The 16,713-nt window shown below is 45.1% G+C and overlaps 1 protein-coding gene across 3 annotated transcripts in view; it reads left to right on the top strand.

The window, feature by feature from the left end:
* Positions 1–6,272: 6,272 nt before the first annotated feature.
* The window catches only part of MTUS2 (microtubule associated scaffold protein 2), a 371,881-nt gene continuing 361,440 nt past the window's right edge, over positions 6,273–16,713 (top strand). For 2 of the 3 annotated variants that reach the window (XM_043477534.1, XM_043477531.1), the window contains exon 1: positions 6,273–6,410. The gene's annotated coding sequence lies outside the window, so the exon portion shown is untranslated. Of the gene's footprint in view, positions 6,411–12,166; positions 12,196–16,713 lie in introns of all 3 variants that reach the window. The other variant, XM_043477533.1, reaches the window with a different exon arrangement.

Below are 16,713 nucleotides of genomic sequence, written 5' to 3'. Positions count from 1 at the left end.
TCCTGGAGACTGTCAGAAGCCTGAGGGGTTTTGCCTTTGGGCCTCCCGTCTTCCAGCCCGGCTCTCTCTGCCCTGGTGAAAGGCTTTCACACTCCTGGGAGCCAGGCTGGTGGGCCCAGAGCAGCAGGAGAGGGATAAGGAATAGCTGGGAGCCCAGGGCTTAGGAGAGACGGGGCTTTAAGGCTGTATGTGGTCACTTGCCTGGGAGCTGGGCAGTGTGTGCAGAGGCGTGGTCCCTATCAATGTATGGGAACGTCCACACGTATCACCTGAGCCTTTACACAGGGCAGGTCCCAAAGCCTGCAGGCTCTGGCCGCCTGACCAGGGAAGGAGGCACGGAGGAGCCCTCTGATCCTTGAGGCAGCAGCTGCTCTCGTTATGAAAACCGTCTTTGGCTTCCTATACTATTTTGATTGTGGGTTCTATTTCTAAAAAATTGTGGTAAAATAAAATTTGTCATCTTCACCATTTTAAGTATGCCGTTCTGTGGCATGTGTTGCCGTTCTGTGGCATGTGTTCCCATTGCTGTGAACCATCGCTACCATCCCTCTCCAGAGCTCTTTGCATCTTGCACTACTGAAACTCTGTCCCCATCAAACAACTTCTCATCTCCTCTTCCTCCAGCCCCTGGCGAACATTTCACTTCCTGTTTCGAATCTGACTGCTCTAGAGACCTCATAGAAGCGGACTCTTATAATTGTCCTTTGGTGTCTGGCTTATTTTACTTAGCATATTGTCCTCAAGGTTCGTCCATGTTGTGGCATTTTTTAAACATTTAATTTCTATTTTATATCACAGTAAGCTGATTCGCAACACTGCGTTAGTTTCAGGCGAACAGCAGAGTGACTCATTTATACATATACACATAACCACTCTTTTTCAGATTCTTTTCCCATGTAGATTATTATAGAATATTGAGTAGAGCTTCCTGTGCTGTAGAGCAGGTCCTTGCTGATCGTCTATTTCATATATAGCACTGTGTATCCATGTTGTTACATTTATCAGAATTTCTTTTCTTTTTAAAATTGGAAAATATTCCATGATACATACATTCCACATTTTGTTTATGCATTTATCTGCCAGTGGGATACCTGGGTTGTTTCCACCTTTTTGCTATTGTGAATACTGTTCAGGGGTATAGAAATATCTCTGAGTCTCTTTCAATTCTTTGGGTATATATCTAGAAGTAGAATTGCTAAATCATATTGCAATTCTACTTTCTTTTTTTGAGGAACTGCCATACTGTTTTCTGTAACACTGCCTCACTTTAATGACCACCAACAGTGCACAAGGACTCCAGTTTTTCCGCATCTCTGCCCCTAATTACATGTTAGGAGACAAGGCACACCACCGTGACATATCTACTTCATTTCAAAAACTGCCATCATAGCTGGTTTATCTTTCCCCTCCTTCTCTCAAACGTTTATCTCACATCGATTTTTTTCCTATCAAAAGCCCAGTTGGGTTAGTTTTGGCTTGGGGCCTGGGTGCACAGAGTGGCCAGGACACCGGGAATAAGCCTTATCGTTTACAATTATCATAAATTGTCATACATTATATTGTTGGGGCATTTTGCTGCGTGTAAAATGTTTTTACATTTGTTACCGCTTTGATCCTGTCCTATAAAGTCAGTAAAGCATTAGTTATAATCCCCCCTAAAGATGGAGACGTTGGGGCTCGTAGAAGCTCAGTGTCCTGCTTAGGTTATGTGGCCAATGGGACACCTTCTGATTTGAGAAACATTTGCTGCTTTTCCCATCATACTGTGAGATTTCTCTTTCCACTCGACAGGCACAGAGACCAGTGTGATTATTCTCTTTCCAGATGTAGGAAAGAAAGAAGAAGCAAGTAACTTCTGACTCAAACAGTTTACGCTGCTGTAAAATATGCAGTTAGTGTCTGTATTGGGCTCTGTATGTGATTCCCTCTAAATTCTCTTGGTCCCACCATTGGCTCCAGCCACTGCTGCAGCAGCCAAGTCCAAGAGGCTTAGACCAGTTTCTCTTCTGTAGAGCCAGATTCTGCCCTGGGGTTCCCTGAAGAAACATCTGACTTCATGGTGTGGGGTACCTGTGGGAACTTCTCATCACTCATACCTGTGCACTCTGGAAGAATGGTGGAGTTACAACTCATGGGGTTACCTTTGATCATTTGGAAATGGAAGTAAGTGAATAAAGAGATTAATGTCTCCCAGAATGATATTTCTGAGATGCATTCCGTAAGAGGTCCTTTTCCAAAAGGGCTGAGAGAGGAGGCAGGGGGAAAGAGAGAGAGGTAGCGAAAGAGAGACAGAGAGACTGGACCAAAGAGAGCAAGAAGTCTTAAATAAGAAAAACAGACTCAGACACATAGGACAGAATAAGAAAATATAATATGTATGTGATTGGAATTCTGAAGGATAGAATGGGGAAAATCAGTATTAGAAGATAGTGTTGGAGAATTTTCTAAAATTGATAAAAGATAAGAATTCTTAGGTGCAGGAAGCACCATAAATCACAGAAAAGAGAAGTAAAATGAAATCCACACCTTGACATGAAGAAGTAAACTGAAAAACAACAAAGATGATGGGAAGATGGTAAAAGCAGACAGAAGAGATGGGTCGCTCCCAAAGGAAGAGCAACAAAACTGGCAGCTGACTTCACAGCAGCAGCAACGGAAACCCAAAGAGAAAGTGACTGTTAACCTAGAATTGTGGACATGGGTTAACTATTGTGTGAAGGTGGAAATGAAATAAAGACATCTTTAGGCTTCCCTGTGGCTCAGACGGTAAAGAATACAGGAGACCCAGGTTCGTTTCCTGGGTCTGGAAGATCCCCTGGAGAATGGAATGGCAATCCACTCCAGTATTCTTGCCTAGAGAATTCTATTGACAGAGGAGCCTGGCGGGCTACAGTCCATGGGGCCGCAAAGAGTCGGACACGAATGAGTGATTACACCTTTTCTTCTTTAGGGAGTCAAACTGCAAGAGTATTTATCACCAAAAGGCGTTCACAAAGAATTTTTGATGATGTATTCCAGAAAAAAGGAAACTGATCCCAGAAGATATGAGAGTCAAGAATGAAGAATAAGCAAACACTGACTGTAAAATAATAATTTGCAGAGGAAAAAATTCAACTAAAATATTACATGATGTCATGTAAGATGGAGAGAGGATAATTGAAGAGTTCAAAAGCCCTTTATGGTTCAAGAGAAGCACAGAGATACAAAAATTTAGAATTTCCAGTTACCTATTCATATTACAAGCTCAAGAATAATTACTGGAAGAAAAAAATAGAATGTATAATTCTTATAACAGGAAATATAAAACAATGGAAAATTTCCCTTAATCACTCTAAGGGAAGCAGAAAAGATACTAAAAAAAAAAGACCAGTAGAAAGTTCACAATTATATAGCAGAAGTTCAGTTCAGTTCAGTTCAGTTGCTCAGTCATGTCTGACTCTTTGCGACCCCATGGACTGCAGCACTCCAGGCCTCCCTATCCATCACCAACTCCTGGAGTTTACTCAAACTCATGTCCATTGAGTTGGTGATGTCATCCAACCATCTCATCCTCTGTCACCCCCTTCTCCTCCTGCCTTCTATCTTTCCTGGCATCAGAGTCTTTTCCAATGAGTTGGTTATTTGCATCAGGTGGCCAAAGTATGGAGGTTCAGCTTTAGCATCAGTCCTTCCTATGAATATTCAGGACTGATTTCCTTTAGGATGGACTGGTTGGATCTCCTTGCAGTCCAAGGGACTCAGAAGAGTCTTCTCCAACACCACAGTTCAAAAGCATCACTTCTTTGGCGCTCAGCTTTCTTTATAAAAATAATGGTTATAATGACACACTAGTTATTTAGTAATTAAACAAAGCATATTTACAAATGAAAAGATGGAGGTTGTCAGATTGAATATAAATAACCAGATGTTGCAAACTTACAGACAGGGGGCAGTTCTGAGAAAGCCTTGGCAGGATGAAGAGGAGTTCCGGAATTAAGGCTGCCCCATAGATGGGTCCTGCATGAGGCAGAAATGGCCCAACCCTAGTGCTCCCACCATGGAGGAACTGCTGCGGTGAAGCGTGACCCAGGGGTGAGTACCACCATGGATCTGAAGATGTGACGTCATCAGTTACTCTCAAAATGTGAGAAGCATACATCTGTGGCCACCACAGAGAGAGGTGTCTAGAGGCCTTGGGCCAGCTTTGTAGGTTTTGCTGAGTAAGGGTTCTGCTCTTTTCAACTGAGATTTAGGGAGAGGAGAGAGTGATTAGAGAGAAGGTTAGTAGCAAGAATTATAGGGTGCTCTGAGGGAGAGGGGGCTCACCAGTCACAAAGAAAGGGGTCTGGAGAACAACCTGGGAAGGTTGGCAGGGGTCAGCTGGGGCTTGGGGACATGTATGACCTCAGAAAGTCCTGACTCCGACATGGTAGGCTTCAAAGAGCCAGGCTGGTCAAAGCTGCCTGAGACCAGGGAACGAGGAGGATGTGCGGCTGTGGCCATGACCTGGATGGACAGGGTGCAAGGCAGCTGGGTCCACCTGCTCGGACACGTGATGCCTGCAGAGATGCAGGATCAGTGAGAAGCTCACCCGGAAGCCAGGACCAGGACAGGCTCCCCACCAAGCCATCCTGGAGCAGCCAGTCTGCACGAAGCCAGGGGAAGAGGTAGAACAAAGAAGGAAACGGCCTTTCCCTTCCCCAGCAGGCTTGTGAGCTCTGGGCCCACTAGGAGCTAGAGGCCGGCAGGAGAGGCGGGAGGCAGGCAGGCTCAGGTGCAGTGAGACCACAGTTTTGCCTTGGATTGTACTGGATTTTTTTAATATCAGAGAATCAGACTGTTTATTAACAGCTGAAAGTGACAGGAAAAGCGATGAAGTCTGCCCTAGATTCTTCCCGAAGAGACAGGAGATCTGTTAGAATAATTTTAAAAGACAGCGGTGTGAAAAAAGGTACTGTACCATTTCCTGATTTCCCTTCATTAAGTAGTCCAGCGGTGCTTCAAACATTAACTGGTGTAAAATACTGCTTAATGTGGTAGTTAGGACAAAGACCCCTAAAAAGTTGAAAGTGAAAGTGTTAGTCGCTCAGTCCTGTCCGATTCTTTGTGATCCCACGGACTGTAGCCTGCCAGGCTCCTCCATCCATGGAATTCTCCAGGCAAAAATACTGAAGTGGGTGACCATTCTGTTCTCCAGGGGATCTTCTTGACCCAGAGATCGAACCCACATCTCCCCCATTGCAGGCAGATTCGTTACCAACTGAACCACCAAGAAAACACCTCTAATTGGGGGGGGGACCAGCACCCACATTTCATTTTTATAAGGGCAAATGCTTATCCCACTGACATTTGAACCCGAGGCAGCGGAAGTCCTCTGACCTGGCTCCCCTCTTGAAGCCTGCCACGCGCGCTGCTTAGGGAAGCCGGGAGCACTTCTTAGAGAAATAAATTAACATATTTATTCCTGAGAGGCTCTCTAGCACCCCTCTACCAGTGTCAGCCGCACTTGGTGTTTATTAGACACAGATAAACCCGACTCTGAAAGAAACGCCTGCCCTTTCCGCAAACCGTTCCAGAGGTCAACTTGGGGCCCCTCCTGCATCAGGAGTCCCAGTGCCCTCCACGTTCCTGGTGCTGGGCCCCAATTCCTGCTGAAATTCATACTGGAAGCTGTCGTCAGGGGAGAAGAACAGACCCCACTCCTCGGAGCCCCCTGCCCCCGGGGGCGCCGGGACGTCGGGGGGCCGCGGCGGCGCGGAGCCGGAGCGGGACGGCGCGCGCACGGCGGCCCCGGGGCCGGCAGAGGGCGCTGCGGCTTCCCCGGCGGGGCTGCGGGGCTGCGGGGCGCGGGTCCCGGCGTGTGCGTCTCGGGGAGGCCCGGACGGGGAGCGCGCCTCTTCGCCCGCCCGCCCGCCAGCCCGCGCGGTCCCCGCCGCCGGCACCTCTCCGGCCAGGCGCGCGGGGTGCGCGGCGCGCTCCGAGGCCCGCGATTCGCCGCCCCCACCCCACCCCGCCCCGCCGCTTCTCTTTGTCCCGGCAAGGCGGCCGGAGGGGCGGCCGCTGCATCCGTGGTGGGGCTTCAGCCTCCGGGTCCGCGCTCCCCACATCCCCCGCGCTCCGAGCCTGGGCGGTGCCGGCGCGGGGTGAAAGCGGGGCGCGAGCGGGCGTGGGCGGGCGGCGGCGGGGACCGCGCGCGGGGGGCGCCCCTGCCTCCTCCGCCCGCGCCGCCGCCGGCTTCTCCCCGCAAGTTTGTGGCCCCCCCACCCCCGTCTGCGGACCTGCGCGGCCGCTTGGCCGGGTCCAGACCTGTCGCCAAAGAGGAAAACTCGAGCTGGAGGCGGAGGAGGCGTGCGGGAAGCCGGTCCGCGATGAGCCTCTCCATCAGGGCAGCGTGGCTTCCTGGGCACCTCCCGAGGCTCTTTCCCACCCAGGTGAGCGGAACCTCCTCTTCCCCGTCCGGCCGGGTCTGGCGGGGCCCCGGGGCCGGCGCTCTCGGACCCTGCGCGGAGCCGGGGAGCGCCCGCCGCGGGGGCGCTGGGCGGCGCGGGGTTGATTTGGGCTTTTCTGCCATCCGAGCGCTTGTTCTCTCCTGCCTGCATCACCTGCTCCGGCTGAGGTTTTTTTTGCAGCTCCTCCGGCACCTTCGCGTGCTGTCAGGTTAAACATCCTCTGTTTTCGAAGGGCTGGTAGGTTGGTTCAACCGAATCCCTACCTCTCCATCCAGCCCCCCCCTCCCCCCGCCAACAACACCCCCAGCTTTGGATAATTTGTTCTGCGTCTTCGTCTTAATTTAGTATGAATGTGTTATTTCCTTTGAGCTGTGTAATGGTAAAGCAGCAAAGCGGTTTGCTACATCCATTTTTTTTCTTTTCTTTTCTTTTTTTTTTTTTTTTCATTCTGAGCCTGTGCACAGAAGGAATTTCAGGCGCACAAGTGATGTTACTACCATTCTATTTTAAATACAAACACGGAAAGAAGTACTCTTGGCAGGATACCAAAGGCGCCTGTACTCTCTGTTATATAAGTGCTGTTTAAAAAAATATTTCCTCATTGGTAAAGTTATAAAAGGAATTACCAGAGCATCTCTGAAGAGGGTGAAGAGAAGTCAGAGCCACAATTTCGGCTTTAAACCAAAACTTTCCTGGAAGATGAGCATGGTCTTAGCTGGAGATAGCCTTAAAGATAACTTAGGGCCCTTTCTTTGAACTTATTAGGTAAAATTGTAAAACGTTAAAAAAATAGAATAGGTTTTGTAAAGGCTCTTAAGAGACTTGGTGAAAATTCTTTAACTACCTATTGATAGTAATAAAAAAGATCCCGCAGATATTCTTGGTGGTTTTTAACATAGTGACTTATTTTATTTTTTATAGCCAATGGAAACTTAGTAATTATGAGCTGCCAGTTATTAAAGATTTAAATAACCTTTAATATCTCTACTTGTGTTTATGGATTTTTTTTTTTTTTCAGGGAAGAAGACAGTAGTAGTAATACCAAGTATTCTGATGTCTGGGCACCTCCTTTTGTGATCCCCACCTCAGTGTTCTATTCTAATTGGGTTTTGGTGATGCTGTGATATTTGGATTGTTAAACTCCCTAGTGATTCTAACCTGTAGCTGAGGTGAGACCCATAGGATAGCACCGTTTCTTCTAATTTGTCACTTTGTAGCCCAAGGTGTGGCTACAGTCGTTTAAAGAAAGTAAAAAATAAGTGGTTAGAAATCTGGGGAGAGAAAAATGGTACAGGAAAGGAGATATGTTGAAGAATTATAGCATGTTAACTTCTGTATTTTGCCAAAATATCTTCTTGATTTTTTAAAAATCCACAAAGGAGTTGATATTGTTGTTTAGTTGCTAAACCATGTCCGACTCTGTGCGACCTCATGGACTGTAGCCCACCAGGCTCCTCTGTCCATGGGATTTCCCAGGCAAGAAAACTGGAGTGGGTGGCCATTTCCTCCTCCAGGGGATCTTCCTGACTCAGAGATCCAACCTGCGTCTCCTGCGTTGGCAGCTGGATTCTTTACCACTGAACCACCAGGGAAGTCCCCTGGTAGTTGATGTTTATCGGGACACATGGTCCCCTGTTGACTAAGTTGGGGAGTGGGACATTTCTCTGTGCAGAAGTGACAGTGATGTTGAGTCATGTTGTCAAGATACTCCTTTCTGTTTACATGGAAAGACAATCAAGTCTTATTTTAAAAGATCATTCTCTCTATCATATTCAACACTCATTAAGTGAATACAGACTAGCTGAAAAAGTGCAAAAAAGCTTTCATTGTCTTTAAGACTGGAAATAAACCTGGCTGCTGAGTCAGTGTTTTCTTTCTACCTTATGTAATTCCCAATATCGCAGTCTAGGGGTGGATCTTATGGGTGGTTTGTGAAGGCTTATGTAAGAGCTGCGACTATGCTTTTTCGTATTCTGTGAAACTCCCTGTTTTGGCTATTACATAATTGACACAGTACTGGATCGGAGAAGCCCAAACAGGCGAAGGATGTACAAGCCCAGCCCAGCACAGGCGCTTTCATAATGAATCGCTGCTGCCAAATTAGAGGGAACAGCAGGCACGGAGGTTTGTGAAAGAGAGATAAGAATAGCGTCCAGAGGACCGATGTAAGAGACGACAGTTGTGCTTAGCGGTTTTCTGGAGATTTTAATGCTGCAGTATTAACCTCTCTAGCCTTTTGTGTCTCCCAGCAGAGGCGCCTTGACTGGGATACTAATGAATGTTAAGCTTCAGGGTCCGTTACTCTGGCTCCATCCAAGCCCCCGGGAGGGACGTTGACAATGTGCTCCCATGGCCACAGAAGTTTGCATTTGTAACTGTGGATTTTTTTTTTTTTTTTTTAAATAAGGAAGACACTCTCTGCCTCTCACCTCCCTTACGTCACATAAATGTAAGGCTCTACAAACCCTGAATCTCCCTTGTTTCCTAATTATGTTCAAATGTTAACTTTCAAAAATGCTTTTTCTTATTTCAAAATCTGAAGTCTTATGAAAAGACAAAAAAAAAAAAAAATCTGGCCAATATTGTAGCTGAGCTGCCGAGAAAATGCAGATTGCTAATACCAGGGCTGAGTGGTATTATCAGGAATCAGGTGGTAACCTGGAGAACCAGCTCTGCCTTGCGAACACGCACACACAGGGACTTTTTTGGATCTCAGTGTGAGCCGGAGGCAGAGAGAAGCTGAGACGGAGGCGGGTAAGGAAGGAAAGTGGGTTAAAGCTCTTCCACATCTCAGAGAGACGGCTGCAGAGGGGAAAGGGAGAAAAAAATGAACTACCAAAAGCTGCTTCATTAATAAAGTTAATAGCAACAGATAGCATCAGCTCCATAGGAGACCTTCCTGTAAACTCCTTACGCTCTGTCTTTAATATGAATTCTAAACAGGGAGCAAATTCAGGCCTGGAAAATATCCTGCCGGAAACAAGTGCAGGCTGGGAAGGGCTGGGATGAATTGCTGACTTGTTCCTATTAGCAGTTTTATGGGTAAATGAAGACTGTAATGTCCACCACAGGAATGTTTGAGAGGGGGTTGTTGAAAGGGGTGGTGGGTTTTCCTTTTCTCTGAAGTATTTCTACTTCATATCTGAATTAAGATTCCTCAGATCTTACCATCTTGACCCCTTCCCACCAACCCTCATACCCCTTCCACCCACTTATTTGTCCATCCACACACCCACCCCATTTACCTGCCTACCTAACCACCCACCCACCCATCCATCTACCCATCCATCTATTCACCCACTCACCCATTCATCCACTCACCCACCCATCCATCCATCCATCCATCCATCCACCCACCCACCCATTCATCCATCCAACTACCCACCCATCACCCAACCACCCATCCATCCACTTACCCACCTGTCACCCACCCATGCACCTGTCCATCCACCCATCCAAACATCCATCCACAAAGACACTCCCTTTGACCAAACTTTAGTTTGGCTTCTGGAACTGTGCTGGTGCTTATGAGGCGGGCCTGGTGCTGTAGGCAGGTTCATGGCCAGGGCTTCCCCGCAATAGCACCCACCCCTCTAATTCTGTTGTGATGGTTTCTCAGACCTGCCCGGGGACCCTCCTCTTTGGTGATGTGGGGTTGTGTTCCTCTTGGGCCTTGGGTGGTGTGTTGGTTTGGGATCAGGTATGGCTGAGGGCCTCGCAGGGCAGCTGGAGTCCAGTCCACACCACTACATAAACCAGGAGTAGCGGGGAGGTTGTGTGTCTTCACTGATGGTTCCCACTGGCTTGTAGGAGAGGGGCTTGCAGGAGAGTCTCATTTCAGCCTGGATTCCTGCAGTTTCCTTGGAACAGGTGGTTAAGTGAAAAATGCTGACACTGGGAACTACACGGCTCTTTCTTGGGGGATATTAAGAACTTAGAGCAATTTTGGAGGTGAAACTGAACCCCAGAGAACCTCCAGGGCCCGAAGGTGTTGGGGTTGGTTAGGGTTTGAGAAGGGGAGGGTGCTTATTGGCCGGTGAGGCTCCCGTGTGCTTGGATGGCCGCTCTTTGTGTACTAATCAGAAGACGTGTGTTGACCTGGCAGTCGGTGGTCATGGATCCCTCAGTGGAAAAGGTGAGAAGCCAGTAGGGGAGCAGTAAGCAGGAACTCTCTGCGGGAGAAAGGCCTAGCCTTCCGGGGTGCGTGGGGGACAGGGTGGGGGACAGGATCCACAGCTGTTTACTTCATCAAGCCATTAGCGAATAATCATTTCTGTCCCTGACACAGCCAAGGAAATCCTCCTTACAGATTAAGTCTCTTTGGGTTGTTTGCTGGCAGGTTGGAGCATAAGGGCAGCCTGAATGAATGAGCACACAGGTAGGTGGCTTTGGGAAGATGGCAGGAGTAGGAGGTTGACAGGTGGCATTTGGAAGGTTGTGTGTGTAGGAGGTTGGCGGGCTTACATCTTCTCTGTGCCTGTCACTTGCTGTGTGTGGTCCCTCACATGGCAGGCTTCTTTCACATGCCACCTACCGTGTTTGGAAAATGGGGGCTTGAAGGTTATTCCTGGTTGTGTTGTACTCTGTCCTTAGCTTTTGTAAGCGAGCCCTCTTCTCATTGGCTGTTGTTACATAATTGTTGTTCAGTCGCTAAGTCTTGTCTGACTCTTTGGGACATCATGGATTGCAGCATGCCAGTCTTCCCTGTCCTTCACCGTCTCCTGGAGTTTGCTCAAACTCGTGTCCATTGAGTCAGTGATGCCATCCAGCCGTCTCATCCTCTGTTTCCCCCTTCTCCTCCTGCCCTCAGTCTTTCCCAGCATCAGGGTTACATAATGAATCAGTTACATATACTATACATAGTGGTTATATGACACTGTCTTAGTCCCTCTGGACTGCTGTAACAACATACATCAGACTGGCGCCTTGTATACAGCAGAAATTTATTCTCACTGTTGTGGGTTCTGGTTGGCCCAGGATCGTGGTGCTGGCAGGTCTTCTAGGGGCTGCTTTTTGCTCTGTCCTCACTTGATGGAAGGAGCAGGCCAGACGCTCTCTGGGGCCTCTCATTAAGGTACCAATCTCATTCATGGGCTTCCCAGGTGGCACTAGTGGTAAGGAACCTGCCTGCCGATACAGAAACATGAGAGATGTGAGTTTGATCCCTGGATGGGGAAGAGCTCCTGGAGGAGGACATGGCACCCATCCAGTATTCTTGCCTAGAGAATCCCATGGACAGTGGAGCCTCGCCAACTACAGTTCATGGGGTCCCAAAGAATTGGACAAAGAGTCGCTGAAGCGACTTAGCACGCTCATGCAATCTCATTCTTTTGAAGGTTCTGCCCTCATGATCCACTCACCTCCCAAAGTCCCCACCTCCTAACACCATTATCTGGGGCATTAGGTTTTTAACATATGAATTCTGGAGAAATGCAAACATTTCAGACTGTAGTATATATTTAATCAATACTTTATGTGTGGAAACCTATTGATTTTAAGATATAGTCTTGTAACTGGGCACTTTTCAAGCTTTGATCAATTCTAACCTCTTTTTGGTTATTTTTCTTGAATTTTCTAGGTAGACAATCATATCATTTGTAGGTAATTATTATTTTGGTTTCTTTTCTTATTTCTGTTTCATGTTTCATTGCCAGAGTTTAGACTAGATAGGAGAAGAGATTGTTAACTCAGTCTGTTGAGTGATTTTTTAAAATATAAGATTGCCATTTGTTCTCTAGGTCGATGTCCTTCTCCTGTCCCGTAGCAGGTAGGTTGTATGACCCTTCAAGATTTCTCTTTATTAGTCTTGTGATCCTTTGTGTACCTACAGACTCATTGCACCAGTCAGTTCAGTTTCCTTAGCCAAACAAAGCAGTGTGTACACATAGTCACTAGAGGTGAGGCAACAGTGCATGTGATGAGGACTGAGCCAAGATTGATGACAGGTTGATGTTGACTTGGAGAACTTTGACTCACCTGCAGAAATGAAAAGCCAACATAGTGTATTAGCTTCTGTAAAGACTGTAATAAGGCAAATGCATTTGTCCAGAAACATGCTAATATTGATATAGAGGTTTTAAATGCTTTTCAAAAGTAATATGGGTGAAGCATGGAGTACAGAGCCTTGGATTATAAGGAAAGGCGAAGAAACAGCAGAAGCAAATAATGAACACTTCATAGAGAAGTTAAATTTTTATGCTTGACCAGACTTACTGCAAAATACTGTCCTGAAAACTTAATGTGAGCACTATTGCTGTTAAATGACAGTGTAAGAGAAGTCATCTCAAATCATCCAGAATTAATTATCTTTGTACGAGTCTGTTTGAAATTACTCAAAATAGCTTCTGAAGGCAGACAACCCTTCTTTACACACAAATAATTGCCTTCTCAGGTTGTAAATGTTGCTGCATATTAAACCAAGCATATTTTTGTACCTAATTGTTATATTTCTATCAGTTTATTTTATGGGGAAGCCAATTTGAGAACTGAAATCATGCAACAGAATAATTGTGGTTGAAATGAATATTTCTAAGCTTGATGCGTTTTGTCTTCATGTTGAATAATATCTTAGGAAGTGTGAATGACAGACATGCCAAAAATTGCATTTAATTTCCTAAAGACTCTAGTATTAACAAATTTTAGTTCCACTGGTAGCTAGTAATATGTTTTATACTGAGAAAGTCAATATGCTTCTACCAGCAGAGGAAGTTAGTTTAATATAACTACTTTGTGCTCTGCTCGCAAACTTCATACTGAATTTTTTCTGCTGTTTTAGAATTATCATTTTGACAACTATCCAAGGTATTGTAATGGAGTATAAATGTGAGTTAGAACAGTTTGGAGAGTTAAAACAGAAGAAAACAGATATGTGGTCTGAAAATCACCCTTGTGCAGGGTTGGGACTAGAAAGAGATGAGTCAAGCAGTTGCCTCAAGCACAAAGTTTAAGGGGGTACTAAAAACCTAAGCAATAAAAATAAACAATATTTTAATATGGTTAAAAAATTAAAAATAATGCAAAAATTCATGAACTAATTAGCAAACATTTTAAAAAGACACATTTTAAAAGAGTCTTTTGTAAAAAAAAAAAAAAAAAAATAAGAGTCTTTTGTGTAAGACTCCAATAGGGCATATGATGACTAATCATGTTACTGATCATATTTTTTAAAAATTTTGCTGATTGTGTTTTAATTTAAACTTCTGATATTATTCACCGTGAATATTTTTGCATTAATTTTTAATTTTAAAGATATCATTTATCTTGGAACCACCTCTGGAATGTTAGAATGAGGACATTCTGTAAATTCCTTTTTTCCGAAACAGTATGAGAACAAAATTTCACTTAGTGAGGCAAAAATTGTCAAAGCTGAAATGAAAAGACGTTTAGAAGAAAACACAGAAGTAAATTTTCATGATCTTAGACTAGGCAATGGTTTCTTAGCTATGATACCAAAAACATACAAGTAGCAAAAGGAAACACATTTAGGTTGGGCTTCATAAAAATAGGTTTTAGAGAGTATCATCAACAAAAAGCCCATAGAAGGGGGGAGCAAATTTTTACAAATTATGTATGTAGTAAGAACTTATATACCAAATAGATCAAGAATGGTTGCAACTCAATTATATAAAGATAGAAAGTGAAAGTGAAAGTCACTCAGTTGTGTCTGACTCTTTGGGATCCCATGGATTGTATAGTCCATGGAATTCTCCAGGCCAGAATACTGGAGTAGGTAGCCTTTCCCTTCTCCAGGGGATCTTCCCAACCCAGGGATTGAACCCAGGTCTCCCGCATTGCAGGCAGTTTCTTTACCAGTTGAGCCATAAGGGAAGCCCATATAAAGATAAACAACCCAACTAAAAGTTGGGCAAAGACTTCAAGTTGATATTTCTCCAAAGAAGATATACTAATGGCTATTATACTTATTAAAAGGTGGTGAACCTCGGTTATTAGGGAGAAAAAAATGAAAAGCATGAGATAATCACTACTCTCCACTAAGATGGCTGACATAGAAAATACAGGCAATACCAAGTATTGATGACTATTGGAACCCTGATCCATTGTTGGTGGAACTGTGAAACAGTGTGGCCACTTTGGAAAATTGTTGCTGGTTACTCAAGTTATAAACACAGAGATATGATATAGCCAGCAATTTCCTTCCTAAGCATATACCTAAGAGAATTGAAACTTATACACCAGTTTGTGTGTAATATAAAAACTTATACACCAGTTTGTGTGTAATAGCCCTAAACTGGAAACAGTCCTGGTGTCCATCAGCTGATGAATGGGTAGAATGTGGCATGTTCATACAATAGAACGTTAGTCATTCATAAAAAGGAGTGAAGTACAGTCTCATGCTACAACATGTGTGAACTTGGAAACATTTTAAGTGGAAGAAGCCAGACATAAAAGGCCACATGTTATGTGTTCCATTTATATCAAATATCCATAAAAGGCAGATTTGTAGAGACAAAATAGATCATTGGTTGTCAGATGTTGGGCATAGGGAGAATAATGGGGTACCTGCTAATGGGGACAGGGTTTCTTTGTGGGACAGTGAAAATGTCTTCGAATTTGATAGTGACAGATTTAGTGAGTCTGTTAAAACCACTGAATTGCACCCTTTAAAATGGTACAATTTATGGCATGTTAGTTGCATATCAATTAAGCTGTTATTTAAAAAATATATTCATCTTGGTTACTGAATTTTTTGGTTCCTCTTAAATTTCGCAAAGGCTTTGTCACACCTTAGATCTGACCCCTGTGTTACTTAACAACAACAGGCTTGTTGCCTTTGAATTTAGTAAAATATCTAGGTTGGAAGATCAGAAACTCCGGAAGGTTGGTCCTTATGTGTAAAGCAACAGCAACTGATACTAGAGAAGGAAACTCCAGTGAGTTGGTAGAACCTTGAGAGCAACATTGTGTGAGCTTTTAGTGGGGGCTTCCTGGGAGGGGGGCGTGGGGGGCACTAGTGGTAAAGAACACCTCCCTCCCCCACCCACCCACCTGGTCAATGCAGAAGACATAAGAGAAGTTGGTTTGAGCCCTGGGTGGGGAAGATCCCTGGAGGAGGGCATGGCAACCCACTCAGTATTCTTGCCTGGAGAATCCCAAGGACAGAAGAGCCTTGTGGGCTACATTCCATGGGGTCACAGAGAGTCAGACACGACTGAAGCAACTTAGCACGCATGCAAAATCTGTGCGTCCAGCAGGGCCCTGCCGTGTATCAATCATGGTAGTGTGGTCTGCTGTCCATGGCTCTGTAATCACTGGGAAAAGCTAACATCATCGTAACAGATTTCTTTTTTTATTTTCAACTTTTTATTTTATGTGGCGTATAGCTGGTTAACAATGTTGTGGTAGTTTGAGGTGAACAGGAAGGGACTCAGCTGTGTATATCCATGTATCTATTCTCCCCCAAACTCCCCTCCTCTCCAGGCTGCTACATAACACTGAGCAGATTTCCCTGTGCTATGCAGTAGGTCCTTGTTGGTTTTTCCATTTTAAATATAGTAATGTGTACATGTCCATCCCAAACTCCCTGTCCCTTCTCCCTGTCTGCTGTAAGTTCGTTCATTCTCTAAGTCTGTGTAACGGATTGTTTAATAAGGAGGAGATAGGCTATACTTTATAGAGTAACACTGTCCAACGGAATTAACAGTGTGGCCACATTAACGTTTCTAGTAGCCATATTTAAAAGGAAAACAATAGATAGGATGAGTGTAAATATATTTTATTTAACCTAATCCATCCAAAATGTTATCTTCAGATAATTGATATTAAAAATAGGGAATGAGAAATAGATGGATGGTCTAAAAAGAGGTCAAAAGGTTTAATTTGCAACTGGCTGCAAGTTCATACAAAAAAAAAAAAAGCAACTTAACAATAGGAGCTCATTTAACAGGTCTCCTGGTAGGAGGGAAGATTACTTAAGTGCTTTCGGCTCCATTTCAGAAGACGCACCTTGGAACATGTGGGTTTTTGTATACCGGGTGCTCACACGGCCTCTACTCCATTGGTTTTAGTCCCAGCAGCGCTGGGCGCCCCGTGTGACCTCCACAGCGGCAGGGGTGGTTGTGGTGGGGTTCATAGCAGTGGGAAGTGGTGGGGGTGCTGGTTGGGAAGGGCCTGAGGTAGATGGGTTACTGAGTATATTATTAAAAGTAATGTAATGACATACTTAGCCCAGAGGGAGTTGGCAGTAAATAGGGACCAGGTGGGAAGAAGGAACCAGAAACGTGCTCTCAGCCCTTCCGAACACTGGCGGCGATTCATTTCTTGTCTT

This window comes from Cervus canadensis, chromosome 9 (assembly GCF_019320065.1).
Source record: "Cervus canadensis isolate Bull #8, Minnesota chromosome 9, ASM1932006v1, whole genome shotgun sequence".
In the NCBI taxonomy this organism is placed as follows: Eukaryota; Metazoa; Chordata; class Mammalia; order Artiodactyla; family Cervidae; genus Cervus; species Cervus canadensis.
Note: the sequence above shows the minus strand (reverse complement) of the source record. Positions and strands in the feature narration are given on the sequence as shown.